This window comes from Gymnogyps californianus, chromosome 5, assembly GCF_018139145.2.
Source record: "Gymnogyps californianus isolate 813 chromosome 5, ASM1813914v2, whole genome shotgun sequence".
NCBI lineage: Eukaryota > Metazoa > Chordata > Aves > Accipitriformes > Cathartidae > Gymnogyps > Gymnogyps californianus.
The window spans coordinates 70,933,521-70,952,454 of record NC_059475.1 but is presented as its reverse complement, the minus strand read 5'-3'; the positions used below and the strand labels follow the sequence as shown (position 1 = coordinate 70,952,454).

General features: G+C 47.7%; 1 long non-coding RNA gene across 1 annotated transcript; it reads right to left on the bottom strand.

Moving 5' to 3' along the window:
* Positions 1–3,885: 3,885 nt before the first annotated feature.
* Positions 3,886–10,746, bottom strand: LOC127017239 (uncharacterized). The gene is made up of 3 exons (XR_007766555.1): positions 10,580–10,746; positions 5,274–5,340; positions 3,886–4,047 (listed from the first exon to the last, which is right to left on the bottom strand). It is a non-coding gene; the product is annotated as an uncharacterized LOC127017239 (long non-coding RNA).
* Positions 10,747–18,934: the final 8,188 nt, after the last annotated feature.

Here is an 18,934-nt window from a genome sequence, read left to right as displayed (position 1 = left end):
GCAGAACAAGGAAAAGGCAAGTTTCAAGAGAGAAGTCAGGTATAGTTTTTACCGGTGAGGACTATCAAACCCTGGAGCAAAGTGTTGCTGCTGTTCCCACGCGCCAGGCTGGGCTCCCACAAGCTGGCCCCAGCCGAGCAGGCAGGGCACGGAGAGGACACCACGCATGGGCTGGCACCAACCGCTCCTCCCTGAGAGCCAGGCACTACCCTGCTCCGATGTTCCTTGCCCAGGTCCAGGTCCCTGCATCGTCCCCATGCCTTGGTCTTGTCCAGTCAAGCCTTGGAATCTCACTGGGATATGTGTCAGCCAAATGCAGGTGCCCAAATTCCACATAGGAATAAACCAGGTGAAAAGTGGCTGATGCCACCAGCAATTTCTGACTGAATGCCATCGTCGTGCTATGAACCTTTATGAACATCCTGTGAACCCTTATACGAACACATACAGACAGGAGTTGGGGCTTAAGATTTATTAGAAAGATAATATGTTTGTTTCGGTATGTAAAAAGTTTGGTAATTGTGCTGGTTTGGTAATTGTGCTGGTAATAATTGTACCGGGGTAGAGTTAATTTTCTTCATAGTAGCTAGTATGAGGCTATGGTTTGGATTTGTGCTGGAAGCAGTGTTGATCACACAGGGATGTGTTAGTTACTGCTGAGCAGCGCTTGCACAGCGCCAAGGGCTTTCCTGCTCCTCACCCCACCCCACCAGCAAGCAGGCTGGGGGTGCACAAGGAGTTGGGAGGGGACACAGCCGGGACAGCTGACCCCAACTGACCAAAGGGATATTCCAGACCATAGGACACCATGCTTGGCACATAAAGCTGGGGGAAGAAGGAGGAAGCAGGGGACGTTGGGAGTGATGGCGTTTGTCTTCCCAAGTCACCGTTACGTGTGATGGAGCCCTGCTGTCCTGGCGATGGCTGAGCACCTGCCTGCCGATGGGAAGCGGTGAATGAATTCCTGGTTTTGCTTTGCTGGTGTGTGCAGCTTTTGCTTTCCCTATGAAACTGTCTTTATCTCAACCCACAAGTTTTCTCACTTTTCTGATTCTCTCCCCCATCCCACCGTGGGGGGAGTGAGCGAGCAGCTGTGTGGGGGTTAGTTGCCAGCCGGGGTTAAACCACGACAGTAATTCTGATTACATTAAAGTTATTTGCACTGCTTAGTTATTATAGATATTTTCCCAGTTCTGTATTTGCCTAAAGCCACAGTTTGTCAGTTTATGCTAATTTATCTTGAAACTACCTTGACACAATATATGTATGTTTGTCTGTGTACATATATATTTCCAAAGATCATATGGGGACATAACAGTGTACAAACCCAGACAACAATGGGGGTTAACATGATAAAAACTTGATATCTGAACTTAATATTTTACCTACCTACCTGTACTGCAACTTGTTTAGGTTTAACTCTGCTGATCTTGCAATGTATTTTATACTCCATTTTTCTACATTGTAAAATTTCTCCTATGGGAGTCTAACATAAGGATACATCAAGTTATGTGATATACACACACGCTGCCTATTCCTAGCTCTAACAACTTCTGATTCAATAAAATATCTACACTGCAAAATGGAAAATGGAGTCTTTCTCCTTAAAAGGAGGAGCAGGAAAGAAAACACCGAGTCTGGGTTTCAACAGACACACGGATCTGGACAGAGAAGCTTGACCAAGAAGAACAGAGGACTCATAATTCAACAAAAATAAACAGGACAAATAAGTAAAGAATTCAAGGAAGGGTTAATCTCCTGAATCTGAACATCTACAACCTGTCTTATGTTTCTTCCATGCCCTTGTCTCAGTCATGTTACCTTCAGGATTGACACAATTAAAACAAAACCAAAAACACATCAAGAGCAAAGGCGTGGGACTGCATTGGAGGAGCCGTAGGGTGCAGCATCCCCCTGGCCACTGCTGACCACGGTGTCTCCTAAGGGCTGATGGAAATCAGGCATTTTCCCACCCATTTTCTACCCCCAGACACTGCACTCCCACGTGCTCTCGAGGAGGAGCAGAGCAGGCGCTCCCCATGTGTTCCCCACTCTGCACTGTGATGCTCTCGGCACCTGCCCCCATGTCAACAGGGACACTTTTTCCCAGTACCACAGCGGGCAGACTTTCATGTCCCGCACATCCACAGGTCAGCCAGGCCCCGCGTGACCGCTGGTGCCTCTGGCCAATTTGGCCAGAACCACCCAAAGTCATGTTAGCCACCGTCATCCACCACCGCCGCTGCCACAGCTCTTCCCAGCTGCTCTCCTGACCGTGCCAACTGGAGACAATGGGTTTTTCCACAGCAGGCGGATGGAGAGGGTGAGGTTACAGGAAGAAAGAGGAGCAGGAAAAGAAAAGCTTTGTGCCTAGAAACCACCTGGGTGGCTTCAACGGTGAAAGAAAATGACTGCTAGACTCAAATAACAACGGCTCCCTGTCTCCTCATGCTCAGCAGCCTGGGTACATGGCAATTAACTCGGCAGAGATGCCCCAAAGTGGCCATTAGCCTGGGAGAAGTGGTGCAGGGACAGCATGGTGACAACACCATCTGCCACTGGGCAAAACGCACTATGGCACTTGGTGGAAAACACAGATATTTCCATGTTACCAGGAGCGTTACACACGCTTTTTGACAAAACCCTTCTCTTTGGCACCGGTGACCTGGATTTCCGCCTTTCAGCATGCACCACAGTGCACGAGCACTGCAGCAGGACTTCAAACCGGACACCTTATGACAAATGTTCTTGGTCAAATTCTTGCTATACTTCTTAAAAGTTCAGTGCTATGAAGTACCCATGACTGGAGGGCATCGTGGGAAGCCAGAGCCCATGGCAGCCAGTCTGCTGGGGACCTCCATGCTTGGACACCCAGACAGAGGTTTCTCCTGTGGGATGCAAGGCTGCTGAGGTCCCTCAGCCCAGGAAAACACCGATGGGTCTGTAAGAGGCCATATGCCGCAGCTCGGTGTACAGCATCCTCCCCATCCCGGCCCAGGCGCTCTCACCACGTTGCGGCTCGCAGTTCTGCACACTGCTGACCAGGACATGCACTTTCCTCCTTTTCTCTGGCTTTGGGGTCACTGAGCCTGCATGTATTTTGTATTTTGGCATTTTTACCTTTTGTCTTTCATCTTAACCCCTTCCTTTTTTCAGTTTAGCCAAAAAATCCCATTCGATAATTCCTTAAATCAAGTACCTGATCATTCCCCCATGCATTTCTTCTACCTTGTCATTCCTACTTCCAACTAAACAAGACTCCGGCTTCACTGACCAGACCAGGACAAGACCAGCATCCAGCAGCCTGAATCCCCAGACATCTTTATATTTTCGCAGCATTCCCTGCAGATCAGATCACACACTCGTGTCTTCCCTAATTGCCTTATCCCTAAGCCAAATGCACAGGGAAGCCCCCCAGCAGCACACCGCTCTCCAGTATTGGTTTTTGCCCTTAACGCTGTGTTTCAGCTCTCCCTGGTTTATGTACTTCCCGCGCTCAATGTCAGCCCTTCGGCAGGCTACAGACCCCGTTTGCAAGACCATTTGGCTCCTCATCAGTCACACTCTTGAGTGTCTTGCTACTTTATTTGCGGCTTTTCCATTTTCTAATCCGCACAACATTTCTTTAACTTACGAAAACATCCCTTGCGTGGGAGCATGCATTGCACTGGCTGAGGCTAGCGGAGAAAAAAATAATAGTATTTTCACCTCCTCATAAGCAAACAGCCCAGCAGGAGCAGGAGACCCTGGCCAGGCTGGATCTCCAGCATGAGCTCACCCTTCTGGTGTTTATGAAAAGACCAGTAAGGCTCTGCATTTGGGGCATAGCCTTGTCCTTATGTTGGTTATTTCAGAAGGCACCCATCAGCCAGGGCACTAGCAACAGCAGAATAACCTCGTGCCATAAATGCAGATTGAGGACCGAGCGATGGGCCAATGCACCCTCCCGCCACGGCAGCACCGACGCCTGCTGCTGCCTTTAACTGACAAGGCTGAGAATGTGGGAGGGAGTAGTACTCAGTGTATTTTCACAGCACATTATTAAATCTGCCAAAAAAAAAAAAGAGAAGTATGTAAACAGCTAAATCAAAAATATATGTACTTAATGATTAAGCTGGAGTGATGAGAACTGGGATGTTTTTAATTTTTTTGAAAGATATGTAAATATATTTATATACACTATTGCCCTTTGTCCTTCCCCCACCAGACTTTGCAGCTCCAAGTGATGTTTGATTTTTTTTATATTACTTAATACTCTAGCTCAATAGTTCAGTTTTTTTTAAAGTCATGTAATCCTCTCAGCTTAGCTTTTTAATTAAAAAAAAATTAAAGCAAATATCTGAGCTCAAATAGATTAGCAACTACAGTGATTCTCTGTAAAAATGCTGTTACCTTTGAAGAAGGCTGGGAATTTTTCATACCACTCAGGCTGTGTGGGGGGAGCGGGTGCCCCAGGCACGTGCCCAGCTGCCGAAGCCCACAGCGTCACGGCTGCTGCACCCATAGCAATGCTCCCTCTGGCTAGTTTAAAGTTTGCTCATTATGATTACATGAGGTGCCATTGCACCTCTAAACTGCAGATTGTCTTAACCTTTTTTTCACTAAAAAGCCAAGAGCATTTTAGTGAAGAATATGTCAAATATAAGCTAATAGGAGGAAACGTGATATATCACTGCTCAGGGATGGCAAGCCTGCTGCTGGACTGCAGCCAGAGACCATGGCTCCTTGGGCATGTGGGGGTCCCTGCTGCCTTCCAAACCCTACATATGGTATACTGAAAATAAAATTTAAAAAACAGCTTCTAAAACGTGGATCTGCTTTGCTTGGCCACCTTCATAACTCCAACTCACAATTAAATGATCTCAGGTCAGGACTGCCTCTTTGTTGTCCTTACTCCAGATGCCAAGGGGAACGGCCAGGCCAGCTTACGCCATTTAGTGCTACTAGGGCACTGACCAAATTCAACCAGGGACAGACACCTGCGGGGCCAGGACCAGTGACCTTGCTTAAATCCCCAGCGTTCAGCACACTGACCATTAGGTCCCAGTCTCACATAGCACCAGCTAGCATTTAAGGGGGAAAGAGGAAAGCGGGGAGGACAAGGAAAGACATACAATCTCCTTCCTTCTGCGCCCATAAACCAGAAACCCAAGCAGTAGGATGTCAGGTCACTCACTGGGTACGAGAAATACAGATTTATGTCATCGTTCAACAACACTGTGCAACACCAACAGTGAGGACATTTAATGTTAAGGACCTTTTCTCCAGCTCACCTGGAAACCTTGTGGCTGTTTAGTTCTCTCTTTCATGGCAAATTATTACAGTTCTTGGTTTCAAATGCTACAAAACAAAAAGTGTTGAAGTCTAGAACAGAGTTCAGAGACAACACATCAAGCTCAAATCAGAGATTTAATTATAAACATTTTGTGTTGCTGCACTTTGGATGCACTATAAAGATTTAACTGTTTTTAAAGCTCCAATACCAGGCAGCATGTTCCTGTGCCATCTGCTGCAGGGTCACTCCTATCCTTGCTATCTAAAATAAAACCTTGGTTCCCTGAAACATCTCTTTTCTAAAGAGAAAGAATACCCTAAAGGTCTTCTGGGGAAATTCATCCACTAGCACTTTCTCACGTGTGCAGCTTCATCCGGGACCTGAGTTATAAAATACTTGCCATTAAGGAAAGTAATACTTAAAACCAAACACTCTTAATACAGTGAAATCTGAAATGTTCCTGTTAGATTAATATAATATTAAGGCACTAAAGTGCATTTGGACTTTTATAACAGCTATTATCTATGTAGACTTGAGGTCAGCAGTGACCATGCAACGTACAGGTAATGTCATGATACCAGTTATTCTGTCTAGTCTTTAGCAGTAATAAAAAACAAAATGCATAAAACTGGCAATTTGTTCTCTCATTTCCATTACAGCTAAAATCTCTTTGAACAAGACTGCTGGAATTGTGTTACCTAGCAAGCTGCAAGGCCACAAGTTCTCTGTGTCTAAAAATGAGGCTGAAGAAAGTATTTCCAAATACAAGTCCCCAGCTTGCAAAGTGAAGATGCTTTAGCAGCCTTGGGGATTCTCTGGGGGGGTCTTCAAGCTCTGTCAAACTGAGAAGACCCTACTTTTTTTTTTTCCCTTTAAATCCTTCCCATATTTTGGGTGATCACATTTGGGTTAGAAGCAGTAAGAATAGAAATCCTGGCATGAGAAGTTGAGCCAGGAGTGCTTGGTCTGACACTGCTCAAGGAGGAGAGGAAGGTCCTGAGGCTCAGCTGGCCCAGAGGCCCAAAACTTTGGAGCAAAGAAAATAGAACTGGTATACCTACAAGGCAGAAGGTGGTCAGTAAATACAGATACAGACTTAAATCTTTTCCAGTACCAGTCTTCCAGTTATCTGTGTTTTAACTTCATAAGATACATGATGTTACATTTGCAATTTTCTGGTTAAAGGCAGAGTATTTCAGTTTTCTGCTCCCTAATTTTGGGTAAGACCTAGCACCTTCAGACAGCACTGCCTTCCTGGGGTATGTCAACAAGTCCCAGGCTTCCCACTCCAGAACAGTATAAAATACGCATGGTATCACTTCTCCTATTTTTCTCTTCCCACCATAGGCTGGGAATTCCAAACCTGATCCTCAGGCAGCTTTGCTTAAATAATGAAGAATTTATCCTCGGGTTCAGCTGCACAGCTGAAATTCTCATCTCCACTTCAGAGATGACAGAAGTCTCATATGAATGACCCAGGGCTGCTGCTGCTGCGTGGGTCTGGGTCTCTGCCTCCTGCCAGCATGGCACGGCCATGTTCCCGAGCCTTCCCACAGTTGCTGCCCCACAGACACCCCATGGCAGAGCTGAGCTGCAGTGCTCAGAGCAGAGGAGATGCTACGCTATTACAGCAAGATGAAAGAAGGCTGTCACACGTAGGAGACAAGCGGAGCCGAGTCAATGACGAGCTCTGGGACACGTGCAGTGTCATTATATGAGCTATATCAGCAATTATTTTTATCAGCTGGTGTGAGCTGGTCTGTCCTTCCTCCGGCAGCTCAGTGGTGAGGGCACTGCAGGCAGGTGGTCACAACACTGCCCCGCAGATTTTGCGGGATTTTTGCCTGTTGCTCCCCACCTTTGGCAGAGGAGGAAGGAGCTCTGCACCAGGCAGGGGCTGGACCCGCCAGAGGAGGGGTCAACGCTAGACAAGCTCTTCAGTCACAAGTCCCAAAGCTTATTCCTCTTTACAAAGTCTTACGGCACAATTATCTTTTAGCAGCCACAGGACTGGAAAAGGCTTTAGTCTTGAACAGCTCTCCATCCTAACAAACAGCTGGATCCAGCGCTCCTATGGCAGGGCAGAGAAAAGTAACCACAAGTCCCGCCTGAAAAGCACTTTAAAAGGCATTGAACATATCATTTCTGGTCCCTGAATCCTAGGAAAAGCTATTGGATCCAGGTAAACACGAGCATGGGTGATGGGCTCCACGATTTCTCTTCTGAGCCTATAGGAGCAGCAGCAGCAGCACCCTCCTCTCACCAAACCTCAGCCCAGGCTGGCCATGAGCTGTGGGCTGCTCCCATCACCCAGAGGTGCTGCCAGATGGCTGGGGCTTCCACATCGAGAGCTTCACATCACAACCCCGTAGGACCGCCTTTGATCAAATACTTGAGTATTTGGTCTCCTGGGAACAGCCAGTAGTAGTAGCAATAGCCAGAAAGTGAGATGACCAGCTACACCATCCAACTCCTCTGTAGTTCTACAATATCACTGGCTCCAACGCAATCAGCCAGCCCCGTGCACAGCCCTGTCACACCAGAGTCAGCAAAAGGAAAACACCCAGAAGGGCAGCCTGAGCATCAGAGTTAGCTGCACAGCTCTGAAACCTAGCAGCTATTTTCACAAATGACTTTACAGCTCAAAGGGACCAAGTGCCACCGAGATCTGCGCTGTACCAAAGCAGGGCATTACAAGAGGGGCACGCACACCCTGCATGGCTGAGCTGCTCCTGAGCCGTGGCACCCGGAGGGCAGGCACAGGGGCCGGGTCTCTGCAACAGCAACCTGCACGCTTTGTGCAAGGTCACAGGGCTAAAAAGCTCTGAAAAGCCAGAGAGCTGCTGGGCTAAAGTGAACATAGCCCATGCTACCTCCAGCACACCTTTCTAGTTATACCAAAAGTACTTTTCCTTCCAGCCAGGTATTTCCAAAGTGTGGCGAGTAGAAAAATGCTGAAACTTAAAAAAATTTAATATAGTGTGGTTAATTATTAATAGATCTGTATGAGCTTTATCTGTAGTCCCAAAAGTCAGCTCATTTCCCTGAGTACCAGATGATGGACTGCTATCCAGTCTAACGTGTTTGGATTTGCAGTGTTCTGCAATGCCTGTTTGCTCATCTTCATTTCTGGGAAGAGGCACTTGTCCCCACAGGACCACTGACATTTGATGCAGATTTTCAACCCTGGGTCATACTCTGATTTTTCAGTGGAAGAACCACGTTGGCCACCCACCCTTGTCCACTTGTAAGCACCAGCTCCGAGGAGAGGCAAATAAACACTGTGCCAAGGAAACTACATAAAGAAAGCTCCAATTAAAATGCCAGTAATGCTGTTTGCTCAGGAGAGAATAACTGTTCACCCCCATGCAGGCAGGCTTTTTTTTTTTCCCCAGGCACTTTCTAAGTCTTGAAGTTTAAAAAACCCAGCCTGTAGGTCTCAATGTTACTTGTTTGTGTTGATGTCGTACTTTTTCCAGTCTTCTTCCCTCCCCCAGGGCCCGGAGACAAGTGAAAGCTTGGATGAACTAGTTACCAGCCCAGTTCCTGATATCAAAAGTCTTCTTTAAAGGCTGCTCCCTCACAGGGGATCCCTCATCCCTTCTGGGCCAGCAGCTCTAATTTGCGTTGAAACACAGGTAGTAAAAAAAATTGCCTTAGCTGTCAGCCTGCTAGAAACATCCACTGGCAGAGTCAGGAAAAGCTGCATTCTGTCCTACTTCTGGACTTAAAAAGCAGGGGGTGAAAAACAACAGCAAGGAAAGCACAAACGCCTGACCCATGACCTGCAGCGATGCTCCGGCAGAGCACACCACGGGAAAGTCAGCTCGTGGATGCACGGTGGCCTTCCACGGAGCAGTGTGACATTGCCTCGGCAGTACAGGGATTGCTCAGCTTCCTGAAGCCCTGGGGACCACCAGTGCCGAAGCAGCACAACCTGTGCAGGGTCTGATGGAGACATTTTACTCACATTATTTTAAAGCACTGAAGAAAGTGGGCCACTGGGAAAAATCAGTTATAAGGAAATTCTTGTAACAAAAACAGCTGAATGAAAGAGTTAAAACAGCTGCCAGTGGCTTGACTGCAACTCCAAGTAAAGCCCTCACAAGCCGGAGCAGGCCGAGTACTCCGGGGAGGAACCAGCTGCTGGGAGCTCACTGGTGCTGCAGCCGCATCTCCAGCCGAGCTGCCACCGCAGCACCAAAGGTACCCGAGGCATCACCTGGCACAGGGTTTCCTGAGCCCACTCACTTGCTGCTTGAAAAGAGCTGCAGGACTAGGGATTTTAGGAAAAGCACAACTCAAGCCATGAGATATTCAGCCAGGAAACAGAACCAGTCACAGGGGAGACAAGGCAGCCAGGGAAAGGCTGAGCTATCTCCCATGAACATTAGAAGTTATGGCCAACGAGACTGACACACATTTGTATCCAAGGCCAGTGGTTTTGGCAAGCTCAAAGCAAAATCTCCAATATTTGAGGTGCCAAATAAAGGTACTTAAGTCCTAGAAGGTCTACAGACTTGAATTTCTTGACACCTGGATGGCACGTTTGGATGTGGTGTTGGGTTTTCTTAGTTTTGAATTGTGGTGATAAAAATCCTACCAGCATGGAAACCAGAGGGTTGTACATGTGCAAGTCACAGCTACCCCCTGGAAGCCCAATACCAGGCTCGTTACTTCATCTTTCAACAAAATAGTTTTTTTTCTCACCACCAGCAGTGCTTCTGTGAGTGTCAGCAGCAGTGTTGCGGGGGCACTGGGACCAGCAGGAGACCTCTGTTACCCAAGGGACTAGGATAGCTTCCATCAAGTTATTTAAGGCACCACAGAAAGGGGTATCTTATCATGGAAATCTAATTGGACTTCACAAAAGGACACTGAGTTGCAAATAACTTCTTGTAGCAAAGGGCTCACAAGAGCTGCCAAGAATTTCCCCAAAAGGCCAAAAGGATTTTTCTCCACCATCTTTTAGTAATGTACACAAAAGCATTCAAGCAGTCAGCTGGACTAGTGAGAAACAAAAAACCCAAGAGCTTATCAGTGCAACACACCTCAGAGAACAGGACAAGAGCCAGCTCACTCAGCCCCATATTGAGCAAGGGCTTCCAGGGGGATGAGACAGGACCACCCCAGCATGGGAGAAGGCACACAGGGCCTTGCAGAGGCAGAACAGACCAGGGACAAGTCACAAGGCTTTGGGCAACTGTCCACCCTCTCAGGGGACACCAAGAGTAGGGACATGCCACAGAGCACAATGAGCCCAGGGCATAGGGTGACCACAGCACAAGCAAAACCCTCACTAACCTGATGTATCCAGCAGCATCCCAGCCAGGGCAGGTTGGGGATAGCAAGAGGCATCCCTGAGAGCCTGGTCATCCTCAGCCAAGGTGAGGTGACCAGCCAGGTCTAGAATCCAGGGCAGCAGAAGACAGGACAGCCAACAACATGGGTCTGAGCTCAACCAGGAGACTAGGCACAGGCACACCAACAGCAAACCCCCAAGCAGGGCTAGGACCCAGGCTGGAGCTTAAATGGAACTCAGCTCCCAGCCAGGGCAAGTGGGGCTGCAGGGTGGGGGGGCCCCAGGTGGAGCTGGTGATGGGGGGGGCCCCAGGTGGAGCTGGTGAGGGTGGGGGGGCCCCAGGTGGGGCTGGCCAGGACAATTAGGACCTACAAGGGCCACACACACTTTGTGGTGCTCCTTGCTGGGAGGCTTGGGGTCAGCATCGCTGCCACCAGCTGCATACATTGCGTGCCAAGGCAAGCAGAAAGCTGGTGCGGGGTGTTGGGGAGCAAACGCTGCTTCTTCCCTGCTCGCCTTTTTGGGATCTTCTGTCAGATGCTCCTTCCCTCCCCTGCGGGGAGCAGCGCTGGGGTGCACCCGACCGATCACCACAGGATGCATCCCTGAAGCCCCCCGGGATGGGTCCCTCCTGAGATTTAACACCCAAAACCAGCGCACAGCCCAGCACTGCAGGCAGCCCCGGGCAGCGATGTGCCGGGGGTGAGGGGTCCCATCCGGGCTGTCCCTCTGTCCCTTGAGCCCAGAGGGCACCGCTACCGTCAGCAGTGGGCTCGAGGAGGCAGAGGTGTTTGCAGGAGGTGTTCTTGGGGCACACCGCAATGTCTGCGCTGTAAACAGCAACCCCAGCTCCAACGCAGCAGTAGCGTGGGGACCTGAACAACTCCCTCAGATCTGAGAACAAGCCATCACCTGCTTCGCTTTTTTATGATAATGAAAAAAGAAATCAGCAGCTATTTTATTCTCCTGAGTCAGTTTACCAAAAGAGCATTTCTCTTGACTTTGGTACTGAGCTCCTATCACAACCTTCCCCAGAACCCTTTATTTCCAGCAGTGAATAATAAACCTGCAAGATCCAGTCACCTTGTAGCAAAAGTCAGAAATAAAGAACTCAGCGGTACTGGGAAAGAACATTTCGGAGCCAGTACCACAGACACTTGCTGCTGCATCAACACCAAACTTCTGCTGCCTCTGGCTTGTTGCTTTTTTGAGCCTTTTGAGATGGCCGGAGGGGGTTTGCCGGAGCAGGGCAGAGCCTGGCGAGGAGATGGCAGTTGCACTTCTGAGCCCAGAGGTCCACGCAGGGGGTGGATGTGAGGAGACAGGTGACGAATTGTTGGTCATAAGGAGGCAGCGTGAGAAAGGAGGGTTCGAGGGACGGCTGTGACTCGGCGGCAGTCGCATCCCAAAACTTCTGTATGCTGTCTCTGCGGGGGCTGCGTCCACCCCTGCGGATTTATGGCTGCTGCCACGCCGTTCCTGGAGAGGGGATGCCTGCGGTTCCCTACCGCCTCGTAACCCCGGCGTCAGATTGACTGCAGCCAGTGCAGCATCACCTACTGCTTGGCTTTTCTGGTCTCGCTGGGAAAACTCGATCGCTCTCTGCTATTTGGGTCGGTGGCAAACATAATGACTCTTACTGATTAGTTAGGAACTGCACGCACAGCTATTGTACCTCAGACCGGTGCAGTTAATATTGCCATCCATCTCTCCCGAGCCATGCGCCTCGTGGACTGTAACCTCTGAGAGGCAAAACCTGCACATCTAGAAATACATAACAAAGTCCTCGGGCATCTTTGTAATAGCGCTGCTATTTGCTAACCACAATGGCAAGTGTGTTGTATTATTTATAAAAGAGGAAGAAAGCGCAGCAGAACTAGAATGCCCATCCTCCTGCCGAGAGCCAGGATCCATCACAGCATCGCCCAGGCTCGCAGGCAGGATCTGAAACCCATCCAGGCCATCTGAAGAAGCCTCCCAGCGCCCAGGAGTGCTGAGCATCGCTCTCTCAAGGACCTGAGAAAAACGCTCCCCCACGCTTAGCCAGCCCAGCTCCTCTGCAGTTTACCCCATAAAGTCTGCAGGAGCTCCGAGCAGACTTGTTACAGGTTATGAACATTTTAGGTGGTCACCATGGGAATGGGAGCCAGCCCCCAGCTGCCTGTAGTTACTCAAATGCATTTCATATCGCTGACATGTAGCCTGCGTATGTGACAGAATCCATATCTGGAAATGCCTGGATATATTTTGAAGCATACGCAGCCTAGCCGCTTTCTCTGATCCTTTTGTCATGAATTATCTGCCTCGTGCAGACAAAAAAGCACATGCATGCAAATGCTTAAATTCCTTAAACTATAACCCGTTGTATCATCAGCTTGGTAGTTTTGAATCTATATACCCACCTAGAGGCTAAACCATTTTCAAGATTAAAGAGGAAAACAAAAATAACTCAGTACCTTCCAGCTAGGAGAAAAATATATTATTCACTTCATTAATCAAAATCTAGGTCACTTACCAAATACACATACTGTTAAGGAAGACAAATCAAAATTTTCTCTTAACAAAAGCCACTATTTCAGAAACTTGGTTTTATGCTAGAAAGCTGACCTGCAAAAATTTCAGTACTATCAGCCAACTCCGATGTGTTACTAAGAATTAAGCCTCTTGCTGTCCTTTTAACGTGGATGTAATGACAGGAAAAGCCTTTTCACTGAACATGCCCAGTACGGTGAGGCTCTCCCAGAGATGTAACGGCGGTAAAGCCCTACGGAGCCCCCAGTGCCGCTGCGCTGGGTTGATGAGGCTGTTAATGAAACGGCTCTGTGTGGAGGAGGAGGTGAGAAGCCCGCAAGCCACCCTCTCATCCTTACGTTGGATGAAAGCACTGCCCTCGTCCTGCCCAAGGGGCTGTGGCAGAGCCTGGGGAGAGGGGACAGATGGGAGCACAGCATCCCCTCAGCAGCTGGGGATGTCTGCGGGGTGCACAGCCATGGACCAAAGCTGAGGACAGCGTTGTTTTCCAGGGAACAGGCTGCTGAGATGCAGCTGACTGCTACGCCAAGCCTCGGCATAACACAAACTCACTGTGTCTGCCCCAGCAAACCCCCAGCATCTGAGTTACATACCAACAGGGCCACCAGATGGACTTGATGTTAAGCCCTCTGGTGCTTATTTTTTCAATATATTACCTGAATGGTATACACATTCAGGTCTATGAAATGGTCTAGGGCTGCAGGGACCAGGAGGAGTGACCACCAGACGGAGGGGGAGCAAAGCAGACTCACTGCTCTCCCTGCTCATGGAAAACATCTTTTCCCATGAAAGGCAAAACTGTGCCCGCCTGGTACCTCTGAGCATCTCCCTGCCTGGGCCAAACAGCTCCCTGGCCAAGCCAGTTCAAAGTGCATAAAGAAACAGTTCAGCATGCATCAAGTACAAAAGGGGAAGCAAAACCCAAACCAGGCTCTCGGCTGCCATCCAGGAATCCTTCTCCCTGGTTTTTTTTAATGAATTTGAAACATTGTGCTACAAATCTTAATTAAATTTGCATTTTTCAATATTCAAGTACGTTGCCGGAAAATGTTCAGCCAGGTCCTTCCATGGGAGCACAGAGAAGCTTTTAAGTTTTTAGGACTTGTCTTCCTATTTTCATTCTTAAAAGGTGCTTTATGTTCTTCATTCTTTCAGATGTAGGCTCCAGGTACTCAGGTTTTGCAACTTGTACAAGTTTTTTCCATCATAACTGACATGGGCTTAAAAAAAAATAGCTATAATTCAAAAGTTTGTGTTTTTCACTCAACCCTTGTTTTTCTCAGCTGTCTCCTGGGTTGGCTATACTTTTTATGCAAATTTTCTGTGATTATGCAAAAAGATCTAATTAGATTGATTGATATTGTCATATCAACAAAACCCAGACCTACTTTCAAATCCCCATGAAATACGTGTAGCAGGCAGTATTATCGTTTCAGGCTTTTTCTTTGGGGACTCTGTTTTGCATTTGTTATTGTTTCAGAAACAGTGGTTGCTCCTCACACCACCTTGCTTGGAGATCATATTTCTTTAATCAGAGCTTTCACTTGTGGTGCTAATAATCTCAAAATTTTCCAGCTGGCTTTGATGCTGCCAAGGTAAGGAGAGTGGTGGTGGGCTGTTGTGCCTGCACAGAGAGCAGCAATAACTGCACTGCTACGAGACCCAGGGCCAGAGAGGAGCCAAGGAAAATCCCAAATTTTCCTTGAAAATATGAATTCTGGGGGTTGCACGCTGAGATCAGCCCTGGTTCCTGGAGAAAGAGGAGCTGGCTGGTCCCCAGGTCAGATCAATGTAGCTCGTAGCTTGAAAATGAAGTTTTCTTGGGTGGAAGAAACAGGAAGCATCAGTCTTTAAATACAAGCTCATGTCTGTCTGGTACATCCCCCACACATGAAGAGACATCAAGACCAAAGGGGAACTTTTCTTCCCCAGTATCGCCGGGTCTGGGAGACCTTGGGTCCCCAGTTTGGGCATCAGCAGTACCTGAGCTACTGTAAGTCTATTATAGGTGCACACAAACGCAGAGAAGTGGAAGAGCAGCCTGAAAAGAGGAAGGAGACCTATGAAGGCCAATCCCAAGTCTCAAACAACGGTGCTTTTACCCAAGAAAGAGCATCATGGAGGGTGTGGAGGTCAGTCCCAGCCGATGTCCGCAGAGCCGCTCAGCGGCCCTGCCTCCCTCTCCCAAGCCCTGAGCGAGGGCCTGTGCCCCCCAGCATCCAGCACAGCCTTTGCTGCAAAGTTACTCAACGTGGGATTTGGCGAGAGGTCAAGGTTTCCACTGCAGCTCAGCAAGAGCGGTGGGAGGGAGCAGCATCCCAACGGAGAGCAGCAATGCTCTCCGGTGTTTGCCATGTTCTGCCACGTTCAGCCAAGCAAAGCAAAGGACAACAGCCTCATCTCCCCCTCCTCCTCTCCCTCCCCGGCTCTCACGAGAGGTGGATAGCAAGCTCAGCTATGTGATAACCTGGGAGCTGCTGACAGGGGAACATCTCACTACAAAACCCCAGCTGGTCAATTTTTGGGGGGAGGTAAGAGGAGCACAGCAAGCTCTGCAGATTTTCAAAGAAATACAAAAACCCTATGAAACAGCAGCTGACAGTGCGTGTGAGCCTCAGACCCCCGTTCCACGGGACTCCCGAGGAGTGGGGGGACGGGAGCGTGGGCATCGGGCAATGCCGTGCCTGGAGCTGCCCGTGCCCTGCGGCTGCACCGGGATTTCCTCTGCTGCAGGGCAGCCGCAGGAATGGGTCCTCCAAGGATTTCACACAGCTAATTAATGGCTGCACAGGTATTAAGCAGCTAAGAATATCGACTATTTTTAACTCGGTTTGCTCCACACCACTGAGCTTGAAGGGGGAAAGCGACCAGTGTAATTTTTACAGCAGGAGACCTGTACCTCTTACAAGTGGGAAGCAGCTGCTTCAGAGGAGACTGGTTAAGACCAGCCTATCATCTGGAGATACAACTTATGGTAATGGGCTTTTTAAAGGGGTAGGAGAGTCCAGCTGGACAGTGACAGAGGTGGGAAAAGGATCTCCTGCTTCTTCTCACTTGTTGCACTTTGCTCTGGGCTGCAACGGGACGAGCTTCATGGGCTGACACGCCAAAATCCCCACTGTCCATGGTGGACAAGCACTGGACAGAATAATAAATAACCTCATCCCATCCACCTGCAAATAACCTTCTCACTTTGCTGGAGGCCTGTGAGTCCCCCAAGGACCCTCCCAGGACACAGGAGTTTTCTCCTCCATTCATTGCCAGCGCATTTTCTTTTTCCACAGAGTTTCTCAGTGGCCGTGTTTCAGCCTCTAGCTTAATTCAGCAGCGATGCTACCAGCTCCCCCCTCTCCAAAATGCAAAACGCAGCCTGTGCTTGGGACCCGATGTTCCGGTCATTGGCGCTGCAAGGCAAAGAAAGGCAGGGACAGGAGATGACTTATTTTACCGGAGGCTCCATGCTGATAAGAGCAGCAGACCTGGCTGCTGTTCCTAGCCCTGTCACTGACACCGCAGGAGAGCCCAGATGCATTACTGACATCTCTGTACTGTCTCTTCCCCCTCTGCAAAAGAAGGGAGAGAGATGCTAATATTAACATCACTTTTCAGAGAGGCTTGGAAACCCATGGACAGAAAGTGATTAAGTTATCATTGCTATTAATAGATTTCCCTGCTAATTCACGTAAGTGGAAAGATTACCAAGGAACGGAGCGAGGGTAATGTTTTGCAATTACCCTGCAAGTGGAGGCACGTGAGAGCTGGGAAAAATCTGCTTAAACAAACACCAAGCGTGCTTAGTGAGCCGGTTCACAGGAAGGTACCTACAGCTGCAACTCGACAGTTTTCTGTTCACCTAATTCTTGTATTTTAACATACCAGAAATATGTAAAGAGGTAAACATTTGTGTCTGACGATAAAAAGAAGTGCCCAGATTAGAGAGTGCAAAAAAAGTTCTTTCCTCTCTGCTTTGCTCAGAGGTGTGAGACCTGGGGAGGCAGGAGGATGCACGTGATGCCCGTGGGGTCTTCAGGACAGATGAGGGGAGGGGACTGGCCAGTACTGACAAAAGACCACTGGAGGTTAAGAGAGAAAGCTCTAATTTCCAGTGAGAATACGAAACATAGCGGTCTAAAGAAATAAGAAGAATAAAATATTACCTAGTTTGGAAAGCTGCTAGTCACCTACCTGAGGAAATAAGGAGAATAAAGATAAATATACTGCATAAGGAAAACATCAAGCCTTTAGGAGAGCTGATATTTTCCCAGTACGAAGCAGGAGGAAAAGCTCAAGAAAAGGAGCAGGTAACTGTCTAGTTAAAAGTGTCTCTAGTTTAAAGCCATGTGTTAAAAGTGTCTAGTTTAAAGCCATGTTTCTCAGTACTTTATTATTGCTTCTTAAGATACTAGTATTTTACCCCATTTCTGCTATCCCAGTGCTGAAGATCATCCAACTTTTCCTCTATTAGAAGGATGCTTCCCAACTCATTGTTTGCAACACATTCCCTTGGCATATTTCTGATTGCTGTACCAGCATTGCTAATGAAAATATTAAATAAAATTTGTCCTCATTCTTGTCTTTCAGAAAATCCACCCATAACTCCCTCCAGCCTACGACTTCCACTAGCAATATTGTTTTTCGTCTCTCCTCTGGGCAATTATTCATCTCCTTGGTCATACTATGGCTTTTCATTATTATCCATCCTCTCCTATTTAAGCAGTAATATTCCATCTGGTACAGTGGCAACTGTTTTATTCCCTTAGACCCTACAATTAACATAAACCATCCTTATCGAAAATAGAGATAATATATGTACTTCACTTTGGCCAGTGTGCAAATGACCTTTAAATTCTGTCCATCCTCTCCATTTCTTCCTTTATTTCTTTTTACTTTTAGGAACTTTCTGTTGTTTAGTGTTTAATATCGCTTATGAGACACAGCTGAGCCTGTCTTGAGGCACTCGTCATTTCTCTCTACATTTCCTGATCTCGGAGCTGCTGGATTTGATGGTCGGTTCTTTCCTTCATTCATTGAAGACTTATCCTTAATCCCTTTCTGAGGTGGACTTGCATTTGTTACCTTGAGACCCAATTTTGCATACTTTTGGCACTGTGGACTCAAGCAATTTGGGGTTTTATCCATATTCAGCTACCTGAGTTCTTCCAACCACGTAACTTTACTAACAAACTCTCTGAGTTTCCCAGTTTGTCCCTTTGAAATTCAAAGCTTGGTTGAGAGCTTGGTTTCTCCATTAACAGCATAGCTCCAGCCTGCCTTGTTAATTCTTTCAAACACTGTAATTTAAACTGAAGTGACTTACAAGTGTTCAGTTCAGGGCTTTTTCTCAAAAAAGACACCAATTCTTTACAATGTTCTCCCTGCTTACCCAAACACTCAAAATACCATTATCTCCTATTGATCAACTGACTGCCAGGTAAATAAATCATTTGACTAGTATGCTCTGAAGTATTATTGACTTGCCATTATTGCTGCAACTTTTTTTGTCTTATTTATCCTTGGAAAGATAAAGTTTCTTCTACTGATTTGATTCTCATTTACCCATTTGAGGGTGATAAATGTGCGTACTTCCACCCCCCTCCATACCCTCCTCGAGGTTCCTCTGTCACTCCACAGAATTATTTTATCTGCTTTTACTTCTTTTTTTAACCTTGTCGTCCAATCACTCACCCTCTTTTCTTTAGCTGTCGCTGTTTGTTACTATTGTTTGATTATCCTATGTCTCTGGACCATGAAATCAGAGTAATACAATACCAACGAGAAACGTCACAAGAGGGAATGTCAGAAAATAAAATGCTTAATGCTCCTTA